Here is a 13,855-nt window from a genome sequence, read left to right as displayed (position 1 = left end):
GGTGCAAACCTGAAGGGGAATTGAATTGCAGGAGCAAAAGTGTTGTTACATTAAAGAAAATCACATTCTTTTTTTTAGTCATGTATTTAGTCATACACTTTCAGAAAGCAAGAGCAAATTAATAAAATGTCGAGGAGTCCAGTGGCTCCTTAAAGACTAGCAAATTTATTTGGGGATAAGCTTTCGTTGGTAAAAAGCCCACTTCAGATGCATGAAAGCTTATGCCAAAAACTCTGAAGAGATTTTTGGATTGAGTAAGATCGCGTTTCAGACCTGTGCTTTCAACGCGAAATAGACCATGGCAATTGTAAAATGCTGAAAATACCATTAAGAGTTGGTTACAGTCCCCAGGCTCATGCCTGGTTTTTACAATCAAAACCCCACAGGACAACAATTTGAACATCAGCCTTAATTCTGCTGTTGTCCGATAAATTGCTCTTGCCTAATAGGTTGCATAAACACAAATAATCTGACAAAGACCACCTGCATATCCACAAGCCTCACATCACATATAACTGGAGTTGCTATGAAAAGCTGGCTGGAAAGACATTAGGGTGAAGAGAAATAAGAATTCCATACAATCACTTTTCCATGATCACAGGAAGTAGGCATTGCTGGATCTCAGTCTTCCCTGTCATGTTTATTATCCTTATCAGTAATTACAGCCTTCTGCACACAAGAAACCTTCCAAATAAACTCCAAAATCTCCCACTCTTAATATATGGCTTGAATAACAGCTTCATTCTACCCAGACTGCAGCTGCCTTAGGCCTGGTCCACACTACAGCGTTAAATCGATTTAAACAGCGTTAAATCGATTTAACGCTGTACCCGTCCACACTACAAGGCACTTAAAATCGATTTTAAGGGGTCTTAAAATCGATTTCTGTACTCCTGCTCAACGAGAGGAGTAACCCTAAATCGATATTACTATATCGATTTAGGGTTAATGTGGACGGAAATCGAAGTTATTGGTCCCATTCTTTTACTGAGCTACCCAGAGTGCACCGCTCCGGAAATCGATGGTAGCCTGGGACCATGGACGCACACCACCGAAGTAATGTGCCCTAGTGTGGACGCGTAAAATCGATTTTATAAAACCTGTTTTATAAAATCGATTTTATTAATTTTGATTTTACTCTGTAGTGTGGACGTGGCCTTAGACAACAACAAGCTTCCACCCCCTGCTAAAGGTGGTGCTGGTGGGCCATCATGGAACACTAGTGCCACAATCTTCAAATGTGGATCCCTCAGGTTAGGCACTTAAATAAGTGGTCTGATTTTGACAAGAGCATGAGCACTCACAATTTTCCCTAAAGTTAATGAGAGCTGGGGATGATTAATACACATGAAAATCAGCACCACTCCCACCCCCAACTCTAGGTGCCTACATGTGGATTAAGATGCTTAACATTAAGCATCCAGGTTTGGCCTATATTTTATTTATTCAATGCACCCACAGTGTGCCAGGATGCATTGACACAGTCCCTGCCCAGAAGAGGTCTAGCCTAATAGCAGATACAATGCAACAAGTGGGAGTGATCAACAACAAGCGAGGAAATGAGAGGATGGGCAGATGAGAGATACAGCAATAAGGTCACACTATTATTTAGTGGCCATATATATGTCCCATTCAAACAGTGGTCCACTCCCTTAATTCTATGTTATAGAACTGGATGGGTAGAGTTTTGTGGCCTGCTTTGTGCAGGGGGTCGGACTAGATGATCACATTGGTCCCTTCTGACCCTAGAATCTATGAATCTATGCTGCCTTAACTACGGCAGCCCCCTGTTCTCTGACCTCCCTCTCTGCCATCTTACTCAATGCCCTCCAAAAGAGTGCCTCCAAAATCCTTTTCCTTTCCTGCCATGTGTCATCCCCTTCCTTGAATGTGTGTGCTGGTTTCCCCTCTTCTAAACTGCAAGGTCAAGCTCCTCTTCTTCATCTTCAAGATGCTCTACAGTTTGGCCCCCACTTCACATCTCTGCCCTTATCCTTTCCGATATTCTTCCTGCCTTCTTCAGTCTTCTTGAGCATCATTGCTAACCTCTCCCTTTGTCTCCTTCCCAGTTTTATTTGTTCATCAACATGACCCCTAAACATGGAATAGCTTCCTAATTAATGTATCCCAGGACTATACGCTCTCCTTCCAAACAACTCCTTATAACCCACATGTTCCCTGAGGCATTCCACCTTTGTGCTTCATTTTATTGTTCTTTACTGCACTTGAAACAGCTTGTGTCCTTGAACTATTATCCATTCAGCACAGTTTTCATATTTTTTTGATATACTTCTGTGTAACTCAGTGTACACTTACAGTCAGGGATGAAAGTGAGCCGGTACGGGCTGGTACTCTGTACCAGTAAGAACCAAACCGGCCCACACCCAGCCCACATGAAAGTGCTGCTGCCTGTTGTCAGCCCTGCTGGTAGGGTCTGCTGCATTTTAATGTCCCTGCCCCATTTCCCCCCTCCTCCTCCCCCCAGCAGCCTCTGGCAGGCGAGGGTGGGGGCAAAGGGAGCAGTTGCCCTGGGGCCAGTGATTTAAAAGGGCCTGGGGCTCTGGACACTGCTGCCACAACCCCAGGCCCTTTAAATCAACACGGGAGCCCCAGGTGGCGCGGCCCAGGAGGCCTGAAAGGGCTGGTTGGGGGATGCTGACCTCCAGCCCTGACCCTTCCACCTGAGTCCCTGCCCTTTCCAGGGGTTGGAACCCCCATCCCCAGCCCATACCGGTAAGTGGCCTAACTTACTTTCACCCCTGCTTACAGTGCATAATAAAAGTCTAATAATAATACACAGTTCACATAAGAAACCCCTGCTCAGTGACATAGATATTGCACCAGGATACTACCTTTATTTCCTTTCAGATGGGGTGTGTTTAGTAAATCTGTTCCCAGAAGTATCATCTCTGTGGTGAGCTGCCTCTTTTCTTCCATTCAGGCTATTTGCTGTCCCTCCCAGCAGCAGAGCGTTTACTAAAACTCACTTGAGCTCAGACTGGCACTTTGAAGAAATTCATGACAGGCACAGCCTGTCTCCTGTGGATATTAGCCAGCATCAACGAGGTGGAGTAGACATTGTGTACCAGCTTATGATTAGCAGCCCAAAGGTTATTATGTATATTTCTCTTGTTAGAAAAAGGATTGGCCACAGCTCTGCCAGCACAGAAAAGAGAAATTATCATACATAGCAACATAGTCTGATTTTCCTCTCGCACTAGTGTAAATCAAGAGTCACCCCACTGAAGTCAATGGTGTTGCACCGTTGTAAATCTAATGTGAGTTAAATGAGAGTCAGGCCTCCAGGATATTGCATTTTAGGGGCCATTAAATAAATAGACCAACTATGCACACACTCTTTATGTAACAGAAGCACAAAACAATAATGAGTGATAGACCGCACACATTATCCCTCATCTGTCTACACATCTCAGCTTCTGCCTACAGTTCTGCAATGATTTCTTCCTACTCCTTTCTCACTATCTGTGCCCCTCTATTCTGTCTCTCAACTACTCCCATAACATGAGTAAGGCTATTGGGATCTAATGCTAAGTGGTATCTTACTCCTCCAATCAGAGGTGCTGGAACATTTTGTATAGTGTGGGTGCTGAGAGCCATTGAACCAAACTACACACCCTCTATGTGATAGCACCCCTAGTTCCAGCACATATACCTCTAATAGTCCCCTTGATGTAATGGGGCCCACTAGAGGAGTAAGGCACTACTCAGATTGTGTAAGGATATCATAATTTAGTCCTTAATCATCTTCTTCCACTCCCTGCTTCATACTTTCACCTCCCTCAGTGTTTACAACCACACCTCCCTCAATGCTTGGAACAGCCTCCTATTCATTGCTCATCAGATGTCTTCCCTTTCCTTGTTCAGAGCCTTCCCTAAGGCATGTGGTTCTACTCTGACAAGAGATTATTTTAAGAACAGATCAGACAAACACCTGTCAGGATAGTTATTACATAGTGCAGGGGACTGGACCAGATGACTTCTCAAAGTCCCTTCCAGTCCTACACTTCTGTGATTCTATAAAGATGCTCACACACCCAGACCTGTGCCCTGAGAAACGAAACACACAGTTTTATTTTCAAACGAATTAAAAGGGAGCAGCAAAGAATCCTGTGGCACCTTATAGACTAACAGACGTTTTGGAGCATGAGCTTTCGTGGATGAATACCCACTTCCTCAGATGCAACGTCTGTTAGTCTATAAGGTGCCACAGGATTCTTTGCTGCTTTTACAGATCCAGACTAACACGGCTACCCTCTGATACTTAAAAGGGAGCATTACTCTGACTAGTAGGACAGGATTATCTCTGACTTTGTCCAGAGCTGTGGTGTGGGGACTTCTGGAGAGAGAGAGACTGCTTCCTTCTTCTGGTTCATAGTGGAAGAGGACTGAAAGACTGTAACCTGAACAATGCCTGTGTTTTATCAGTGGGCCAGAACCCTGGTCCTGAGCTTCCCTCCCCACTCCTGAACTTTGTGAAAAATTGTAGTTATGTGAATCTCGGCTTGACAGATTGCTTTTGTTTTTGTCTTTCTGTTTGTCTTTTCTTTTATGTTTGTAGAGCACCATAAGGCTCCTGTGCTAGCCTCTAGGCACTACTATAGTACAACTAGTGCAGGTTAATAACGCTGAGATGCAAACAGTTTGGCTCATTTTACTAACACGCTAGGAGGGCCCCACTTTTTCCTTATAGCTGTTATTGCAGCAGTCATTTTATCGCCCATTTGTAAAGTTTTGTTTCCAATTAAGATTTTCACTGGCAGTGTCAGATGTCTGCACCAGTTTTCCTTTTATGTTGCTTACAGACCTTTACATGTTTATTCAATGCTCCATCTGCATGTAAAGAATTATAATAAAGAACAGTCCCCATCAAACCTCAGCTCCATCTCCAATATGTCAAGCTGTTTACTTAGGAGTACCGTGAATGGGGGATAGAGCAGGATGGTTTGGTGGAGAAGGCACTGGATTGGGACTCTAGGCCACTGGCTTCTATTCCTGTCTTTGATGCAGATTTTCATAGATTCCTAGACTCCAAGGCTAGAAGGGACCACTGTGATCATCTAGTCTGACCTCCAGCATAGTTCAGGCCATAGGACTTCCCCAAAATAATTCCTTGAGCAGATCTGTTATAAAAACATCCCAGCTTGATTTAAAATTTGTTGGTGATAGACTTTCTTGTGTGCCACTGGACAAGGCATCTCATCTCTCTGTGCCTCCATTCCCCATCTGTGAAATGGGGATAAGGGTATGTCTACACAGAAAAGAAAAACCCTCAGTCAGCTGATAAGGGATCGTGGTGCTTGGGCTGCAGGACTGTTTCATTGCTGTGTAGACTTCTGGGCTCAGGCTGGAGCCCAAGCTCTGGGGCCCTCCCACCTCACCAAATCCTAGAGTCCAGGCTGCAGCCCAAACCCCAAAGTCTACATGGCAAAGAAACAGCCCTGCAGCCCGAGCCCCATAAGCCCGAGTCAGCTGGCACGGGGCAGCCATAGGTTTCCAGCTGCTGTGTAGACATACCCTTACTGTGCGTTGTACAGGCATTGTAAGGATACGTTCATTCATGTTTGTTAGGCACCTCAGTGTTATGGTGATGAATGCCATAGGAAAGCGTTCAGGGGCATAAATAATAAAACATGTTCTTATATAGGAAATGGCACCATCTGATGCAGACTTAAGAGAAGAGAGACATACCATAGTTCTTGCACTTTTTGTGTTGTTACTAAAAGAATAAAGCTCGAGCATAAGAATATTTTAAGTAGGAGACTTAAGTGCTTCTTGCATGGAAATCCTGTAAATAAAATAGCCTTACAGTTACAGGACTTTTATGTAAAGATCCTCTGCAAAACTGTAAAATATATGGTATGTTCTGTACTATTTTTAATCTTCTGAATCTCTGCTGCAGTATTTTTAAATCCAGTAAGCACGTTTGCAGAGCACGCATTATCTCTGTGGAGAGCACATTAGCTTTTGAACTTGCTCAGACTATAAATCATTCTGTTTGAAGGGGACCATGGGCCAGATCATCAGCTGGGGTAAATTGGCCTAGCTCCAATCTAGCCTGTGTGTTTCACGCATTGCTTTCACAGTACCCCTGGTACCTAGTTAAAATGTTTGGGGGACAAATCCTGCCGTCCTTACTTATCCCAAACTCCCACTGATTTCATCCTAGAGAGATTATTGTGGTCTGATCTTGCATCATTGAAGTCCAAGAGAATTTTGCCATTGACTTCAATGGGAGAAGAGTAGATTCATAAGTTTATTTCGTAACTGACAATGAGTTGTGCTTTGAATTTACGTGTATGTAACCCTTCTGCCCCTCTGAATTGGCAGCAGCAAGGGCCGGGTTCAGTATCCAGGGGTTCCGTTTCAATAACACAATGCATAACCGGCTCGAGCCCCCACCCAGTGACCTGGGACACTTACATACCACACCCCCCTGGGCGCCTCTAGGAGGCAATACTTCCCCTCTCGCAAGCACGGAGTCTGAGTGTAGCAAAATCTTGTTAATAAAGGAAGGAAACAATGCGGCATCTCACTGGAGAAACACCACAAACAAACAGGATTATAATACAAACCATAAACAAACAAACAAAAAACCCCACCCCCAGGTACGTTTGTCAATGTCCTTTTCCCCTTAGGGTCTTAAGTCCAATCACCCAAAAGTCTCTGGTCAGTGCCACCCCAGAATTTGAGAGTTTATCTAAAGAGTTTTACCACCCCCCAGCCTGGGTGGAAAGGGCGGGGGGGAAGTCCACACAGGGTGTTAAGGGGCACCTTACATGGGCCAGGACCAACTGCTCTGCCTCTCCGTGGAGTTCTGCTGCAGCCTTCGCCACGACCAGCTCCACCACACCAGCTGTGCTGCTCCTCCAGCTGTCCCTGCAAACCGCTTCACTCCGCTCACTGTTCCATGGGCTGCTCCAACATGCTGCAAACTGCTCTGCTCTACCAGATGCTTAACAATAGGTCTTCAGGCTCCCCCACTAGTTAGCACAGCACTGTGTGATCTCAATTCAGCTCTTTCACTGATTTCAGCTCTTAGTAGGGGAGCCCTGGTGCTGGTGCACCATTGGCCCAACATGAATTCAGCTCAGCAGTCTCTAGATAGACTCCTAATGGAATCAAAATTAGCTCTACTCTTTAACATTGGAGAGAGGAGGATGTGCAATTGGTGTTCCAGGCCCTCAAAAGGGGCCCATCCCATCAGGTACACACACCAATCCCCAACCTCTCTCCATTCATGGGATTTTGGAAACCATGTCCCATGTTTAGCAAGTACCACCCAACTGAGGTTGAGTCATTTCTGTCACAAAGCAGTCCCATCCCAAGCTGCTGTGGGTTTATGCTAAGTGGGGGGGTGCATGCCAATGCAAATTCTTAAAATTCTTTCCACACTCGCTACAATTCACCACTAGATGTCAGAGTAGCGCTCATCCTGACTCTGCTTACATATATATAAACCTAGAAGCAGAAGCATGTAAAAAGAAATGGAAAAAGCTGTCTTGTGTGTATGGATAAAATTTACAAACTATCATTAAAAACAGCAATATACAACACTGGCCTAAAATTAAGAGATAATGGACTTTATGTTTATAATGAAATACTGCGATAATGTTGTCCGTAGAAGGCGTTTTAGGGAATGTTTTACAAATAAAGCAAGGAGATGTTGGTTTAAGGCCTGATCTTGCAAGGTGCAGAGCTCCACTTCTGAGTGGACTGGAAATTCATAATAACAGGCTTCTCACGGTATTTCCACCACGGCCTATATTCTGTTGGGCTGAAAAGATCATGAGAATAGGTTTTTTTAGGGTATTTTAGAAGGATGGACGAATAACCTGATCTCTGGATGATATTCACATTCAGAGGTTTAATTGGTTGGATACTCTAGGGTGTTTGAAACCAGAAATGTTTAGAATAATTATGGAATAATTTAGAATATATTAGTAGAATATATAGAATAATATAGAACAATAACATCCTCCACTGGAGGATCTCAAAGCATTTTACAGATGATTAAACCTTACTAATAATCTCAGTTTAGCTTAGACCGAGATCAAATGAAATGTATTGGAACTGACCCTTAAGTAAGAACCGTACTGGGCCTGAGTGGAGGAAAGAATTGATTCTGTCAATGCAGGAATGAATTAATGCCCATAATGCCTCTTTACCATTAGAAAACGTTGTTTATAGAGTAAGCTCCTCTGGGCCATTTGAGAAAATATAGAAGTCCTTCTTGGGGCTTTAATTACCCTGAGGCTTCAACTTGAAAGAGGCTGAGCAGATTCAGCTTCCACTGAAGTCAGTAGGTTTCAGAGCACTCCGTGCCATGCAGAACTGTACCATTAGTTTGCATGGTAAGTGACAATATTTTGGTGATTTTTCATTATTTTTAATATATAATGTTTTTGTGATGTTCCAGCTTATCTTTGTTGCTGTTCTATAAATAATAGCATCCCACACTTTTGTGAGAAGGGCTTTATTATCATTATATTACCAATAGGGAAACTGAGGCACAGAGCCTGTAAGTGACTTGTTCAAGCTCACACAGGGAGTTTGGGGCAGAGAACCCAGATTCTCCTGATTCTTATTCCTCTGGGCCTTTTTTCTGCAAGACTCTCCTTACTCTCAGTCTTGTATTGGATCTGCCAGCATGGACCCCTATCTGTGGCAGTCTTGGCAGAGAGACACATGCAGTTTGAATGCATACAAGCAGCAAGTGGGAACGGAATGCGCAGCAAGTATTGGTGGTGGGGAGGACACAGGCAGGTGGAGTTCAGCAGATAGGGTGGAATTCACCCCGGGACAGAGGAGCAACCCAAGGCCTTTGCCCAAATTAAGTCCTAACTCTCAATTATCATCAGGGGTTTAAGTAGTGCATAGGCCTTCACTAATTCTCTGCACTTAGGTGAACATCATAAGTAGAGAAAATAAATTACTAAATCAGAGTGACTAAAAAATGGTAGGTACTTCACTTCCACATCAAGGGAGGTTTAGGTGAGATATTAGAAGAAACTTTCTCTCTATCAGAATACTTAAACTCTGGAATAAGCTTTTAAGGGAGCTGTGGAATCCCCATCATTGTAGGTTTGTAAGAACAGGTTAGACAAACACCTGTCAGGGATGGTCTAGGATTACTTGTTCCTGCCTCAGCACAGGAGACTGGACTAGATGACCTCTCAAGGTCCCATCCAGCCCTAGATTTCCATGACTCTATGAAAAGCAGACAAAGAGGAGAACTGAGGGTTTGGGGTGTTTTTATTCTGAATGTCAGACAGGGTGATCTAAACATTATAATCTTAATGGCCAAGTCTCTCACACAATTTTTGTGGAAATTTGACCTCAGCAGGACTTTTTTCTTCTCCAGCACTGAGAGCAGCAATCTGGCTCCAGTCCCCAAATCGAGTGAACAATGACTGCAAAATCCCCAACTGCCTAGATAGGACACTAGATGGGGAGGGCTCTGAGTTACTAGAGGGAATTCTTTCTTTTGGCTGATGGGTCTCTTGCCCACATGCTCAGGGTCTAACTGATCACCATATTTGCGGTTGGAAAGGAATTTCCCCCAAGGTCAGATTGGCAGAGACCTGGGGTGTTTTTCACCTTCCTCTGCAGCCTGGGGCACAGGTCAGTTGCAGGTTTAAACCAGTGTAAATGGTGGATTCTCTGTAACTTGAAGCGTTTAAATCAAGAGTTGAGGATTTCAATCACTCAGCCAGAGGTTAGGGGTCTATTTTGGGAGTGGGCAAGGTTCTGTGGCCTGTAATGTGCAGGAGGTCAGACTAGATGATGATGGTGCCTTCTGATCTTAAAGTCTATGAGTCAAATCACAGATTTGGGGGGCTGGGGCTGTGTCTACAGTATGAGCTAGGGATATGATTCCCCTGCTGGTGTGCACTTACTTGGCCAGCTGTGCTGAGTACAAACCCTGCTGAAACCGGTGGATATGTGCTCAGCGTGGTTCAATCGTGCCTCCAATGTGTCTATCCCTCTTACCATGCCTGCACTGCTATTTATATTTGCACCAGCTCAATGAGAGCTAGCCTGAGTATAGTACCCAAGCAGGGGAATGACACCCCTAGTTTGTAGTGTAGACACCCATAGCCTGAGTCATGTGGCAAAGTCTAAATCCTCCCACTGAGGATGAAATGCTTTCACAAGATTAAGGCATTGCCCCTCTAACCTTACCCTGTTGCTCCTAAATATCCAGCAGCTAAATAATTTCCAGGTGCTATGTGGACACCTTTGATTTTCTGAACAGGGTTGTTAAAACTCAGGGCCACAGAGTGGGATTATTCCTTTATTTTTCAAATTCACCATCCCTGATAGTCTGACACTTTGCTCCAGCCCTCACTGGACCCAGGAAGAACAGAAGTTCACAGAAATGAAAGCTAATGTGGACCAGGGAGTTATCTGAACCTTTAGATTTGGTTTGGTTCAGATTTTGACCAAAGGTTCTTTGTGGGTTCCTGTTTTATCCAAGACACTTCACACATCCCTGACCAGACTAAAAACAAAAAACTATGCCTACTTGGGGACACCCAAAACTGAGCTATGCTCAGGCCCACCGACGGGAGGGGGGAAGGGGGTAAAGGGGGCAATTGCCCAGGGGCCTGGGCAATTTAAAAGGGCCCGGGGGAGGGGGGGCAGCTGGGAGTCCTGGGCCTTTTAAATTGCCCAGGTGGGTGCCTAGGCACAAAGGACCACTCTGGGCTCCGTGCTTTGGGGGGCCCCGCAGGCCAGCATGGGCAGTCTCAGAAGTGATATATTTGTCACTTCTGCCCCGGGCTTTACCCCCCTAGGGATGGCCCTGGCCCTGGGGCCTGGAATTTCTGCGATCGGGCCTGACTATGTTAGCATGACACTTGAGTAGCTCCCCCACAGTGAAAGTTGTTCTGGGTTAATTGAAGGGCAATATGAATGTTTTGTAGGTTTGATTGGTTTGAGATTAGGCTTGTGGAAAAATAATGCACCTCACTTTTCTGTTTCTACTTCTTCTTCTTTGAGCGCTTGCTCATATCCATTCCAATTAGGTGTGCACGCGCCGCGTGCACATTCGTTGGAGACTTTTTACTCTAGCAACACTTGGTGGGCCAGCAGGTCACCCCCTGGAGTGGTGCCGGTATGGCGCCTGATATATACCCCTGCTGGCCCGCCCGCTCCTCAGTTCCTTCTTACCGCCCGTGTCGGTTGTTGGAACTGTGGAGCACGGCTAGCTGTTCTCCACCTCCCTAGCGTTTCACTCTTGTGTAGTATCATGTATATAGTTCTTTCATCGTAGTTATAGTTATAGTGTTAAATTTAGTAAATTGTAGTTCTGTAGATAGTTAGAGAGGATCGGGGGTTAGCCCCTTTTTTCCTCCCCACGGTACCGGGGCCCATGCCCGGTTCACCGGGCTTCAAGCCTTGTGCAGCCTGTCATCGGCCGATGCCCACAGGAGATCCGCACGACTCCTTTCTGAGGTGCCTAGGCGAGTCCCACCTTGCGGACAAGTGCCGGATCTGCAAGGCGTTTAATCCCTGGACAAAGAAAGAGTGGGACAGTCGCTTAAAGCAGCTCTTGATGGAGGAAGCGCTGACTCCCCCATCTTCGGCACCGACTCTGGCACCAGGACCAAGCGTCTCCTCCGCTGCGGACCACCTGGCACCGACAAAGGCTTCGCTTTCCCGCTCAGCACTGGCCCGGCACCCCAGCCGGCACCGCTTCCTCTCCCCAAGGAGCAAGAAGCACAGGACTCCTGCGGCACCTACAACTGCACCGCAGTCGGAGCGTGCTTCCAAATCGGACCACCCGGCACCGTCATCCGCCGCGGCACCGAGCGTCGTCGCACCGTCGACTCCAGCTTCGCAGGAGCTGTTGAGTCCGGTGCCTCTTAGCTCCCCAGCACGACCTGTGGTTGAGCTCTTCGCGCCTTCCACGCCGGAGACCTTCTCCGTGGCACACGACCTCATTGCCCTGACAGAGCCCGAGCCGCCCCAACCCCCGGCACCGCTGGTGCGGATTATCCAGTCGATGGGCAAGCCCACCATGGTGCGCCCACATTCGCTAGGTGCTACCAAGCATCGGTCCCGATCCAGATCGAGGGACTACTCTCAGCGGCGCTGATCAAGATCCAGACACCACTCGCAGTCCCGGGGCCGCTCCCCGCGGCACCGGTCATACTCGCGGCACCGATCAAGATCCTGGTCGCCGTTGTACTACTCCCGGCACCGGTCCAGATTGCAGCACCGACGTTCCTACCGCAGCCGTTCCTGGCACAGCAGCACACGGCACCAGTCGATCTCCCGGCACCGAGCTGGTAGCAGGTCCCGGTCCAGATCGAGGTACCGCCATGACTCCCGGTACCGCTTGCTGGCACCGTGCAGAGACGAAATCTTTATGCGCAGGGGCCTGGCACAGTCATCGACAGCTCCTCCGTGGCCTTCACATCACTCGTCCGCCTCTTCACATGTGGACAGCGCCTCCTACGGGGGTTCTGATGTGCAGACCCACCCGGACCATGGACCACAACAATGGTCCTTTTGGACGCCCTGGGCATACCACCAAGCCCAGGGTGAACCGCTGGGCCCAGCACGCTCCAGCCACTCGGAGCACCGTGCACCAGAGGCCACAGTCAGCCGGCCTCCCCCCTCGGGTACGGAGGAAGACCCTGCGCATCCGCTTGCACAGCAGGATGCCCCAGAGACAGAGGTCCCTCAGGACAAGGCTTCTGTACAGGAACCACTCCTCCCTGGGTTATCTTCTTCCTCGTCCCCAGATGAGGCGGTAGCGGGCACATCTTCATCAGGGCCCCCGCCGATTGATCTCCGCGCACATCAGGACCTTCTGCGGCGCGTTGCCCAAAATATAAACCTTCCTGTAGAGGAAGTCCCTGAAGTGGAGGACCCGGTGGTCAGTATACTCTCCGCAGAAGCACAGACCAGGGTGACCCTCCCCTTCATCAAATCCATCCAGGCAAAGGCGGACACCATATGGCAGTCTCCGGCCTCCATTCCACCCACAGCCCGCGGAGTGGAAAGAAAATATATGGTGCCATCCAAGGGGTATGAGTACCTCTACATACACCCCGCCTCCTGCTCGTTGGTGGTACAATCAGTCAACGAGCGGGAGCGCCACGGCCAGCAAGCTCCTGCGCCAAAATCCAGAGAAGCCAGGCTCATGGACTTGCTGGGCCGCAAGATTTACTCCGCGGGAGGCCTTCAGCTCCGTGTGGCGAACCATCAGGCCCTCCTGAACCGATACAGCCACAACACCTGGGAGGCTGTCGGCAAGTTTACAGAGCTAATTCTCCAGGACTCACGCCAGGAATTTTCAGTTCTCCTGGAAGAGGGGAAGAGAGTTGCCAGGACCACTCTGCAAGCGTCCTTAGATGCCGTAGATTCGGCAGCGAGAACGCTGGCGTCGGGTGTAGCCATGCATCGGATATCGTGGCTGCAGGCTTCCGGACTACCGCCGGAGTTGCAGTACACGATCCAAGACCTGCCATTCGACGGGCAAGGTCTTTTCTCGGAGAAAACAGATCCCAGGCTACAGAGCCTGAAGGATAACCGGGTTATCATGCGTTCGCTGGGAATGCACACACCCCAGACTCAGAGAAGACCATTCCGCCCACACCCTCAGCACCCTTACCCCCCGCCACGCCCCAGACAGGACTTTACCCGGAGGCGAGGCCAGCCGAACCGCAGACGACAGTCGGGTCCTCAAAGAGGTAACAATTCTGGGTCCGACAAACCACCGCAGGGACCCAAGGCAAACTTTTGAGGGTGCGCCCGAGAGCAGCTTACCAATCCCTTCCCTGGATCTTCTTCATTTTTTCAACCGCCTCTGCCCCTTCCTGCC

The sequence above is a fragment of the Gopherus flavomarginatus genome, chromosome 1, assembly GCF_025201925.1.
Source record: "Gopherus flavomarginatus isolate rGopFla2 chromosome 1, rGopFla2.mat.asm, whole genome shotgun sequence".
Lineage (NCBI taxonomy): Eukaryota > Metazoa > Chordata > Testudines > Testudinidae > Gopherus > Gopherus flavomarginatus.
Note: the sequence above shows the minus strand (reverse complement) of the source record.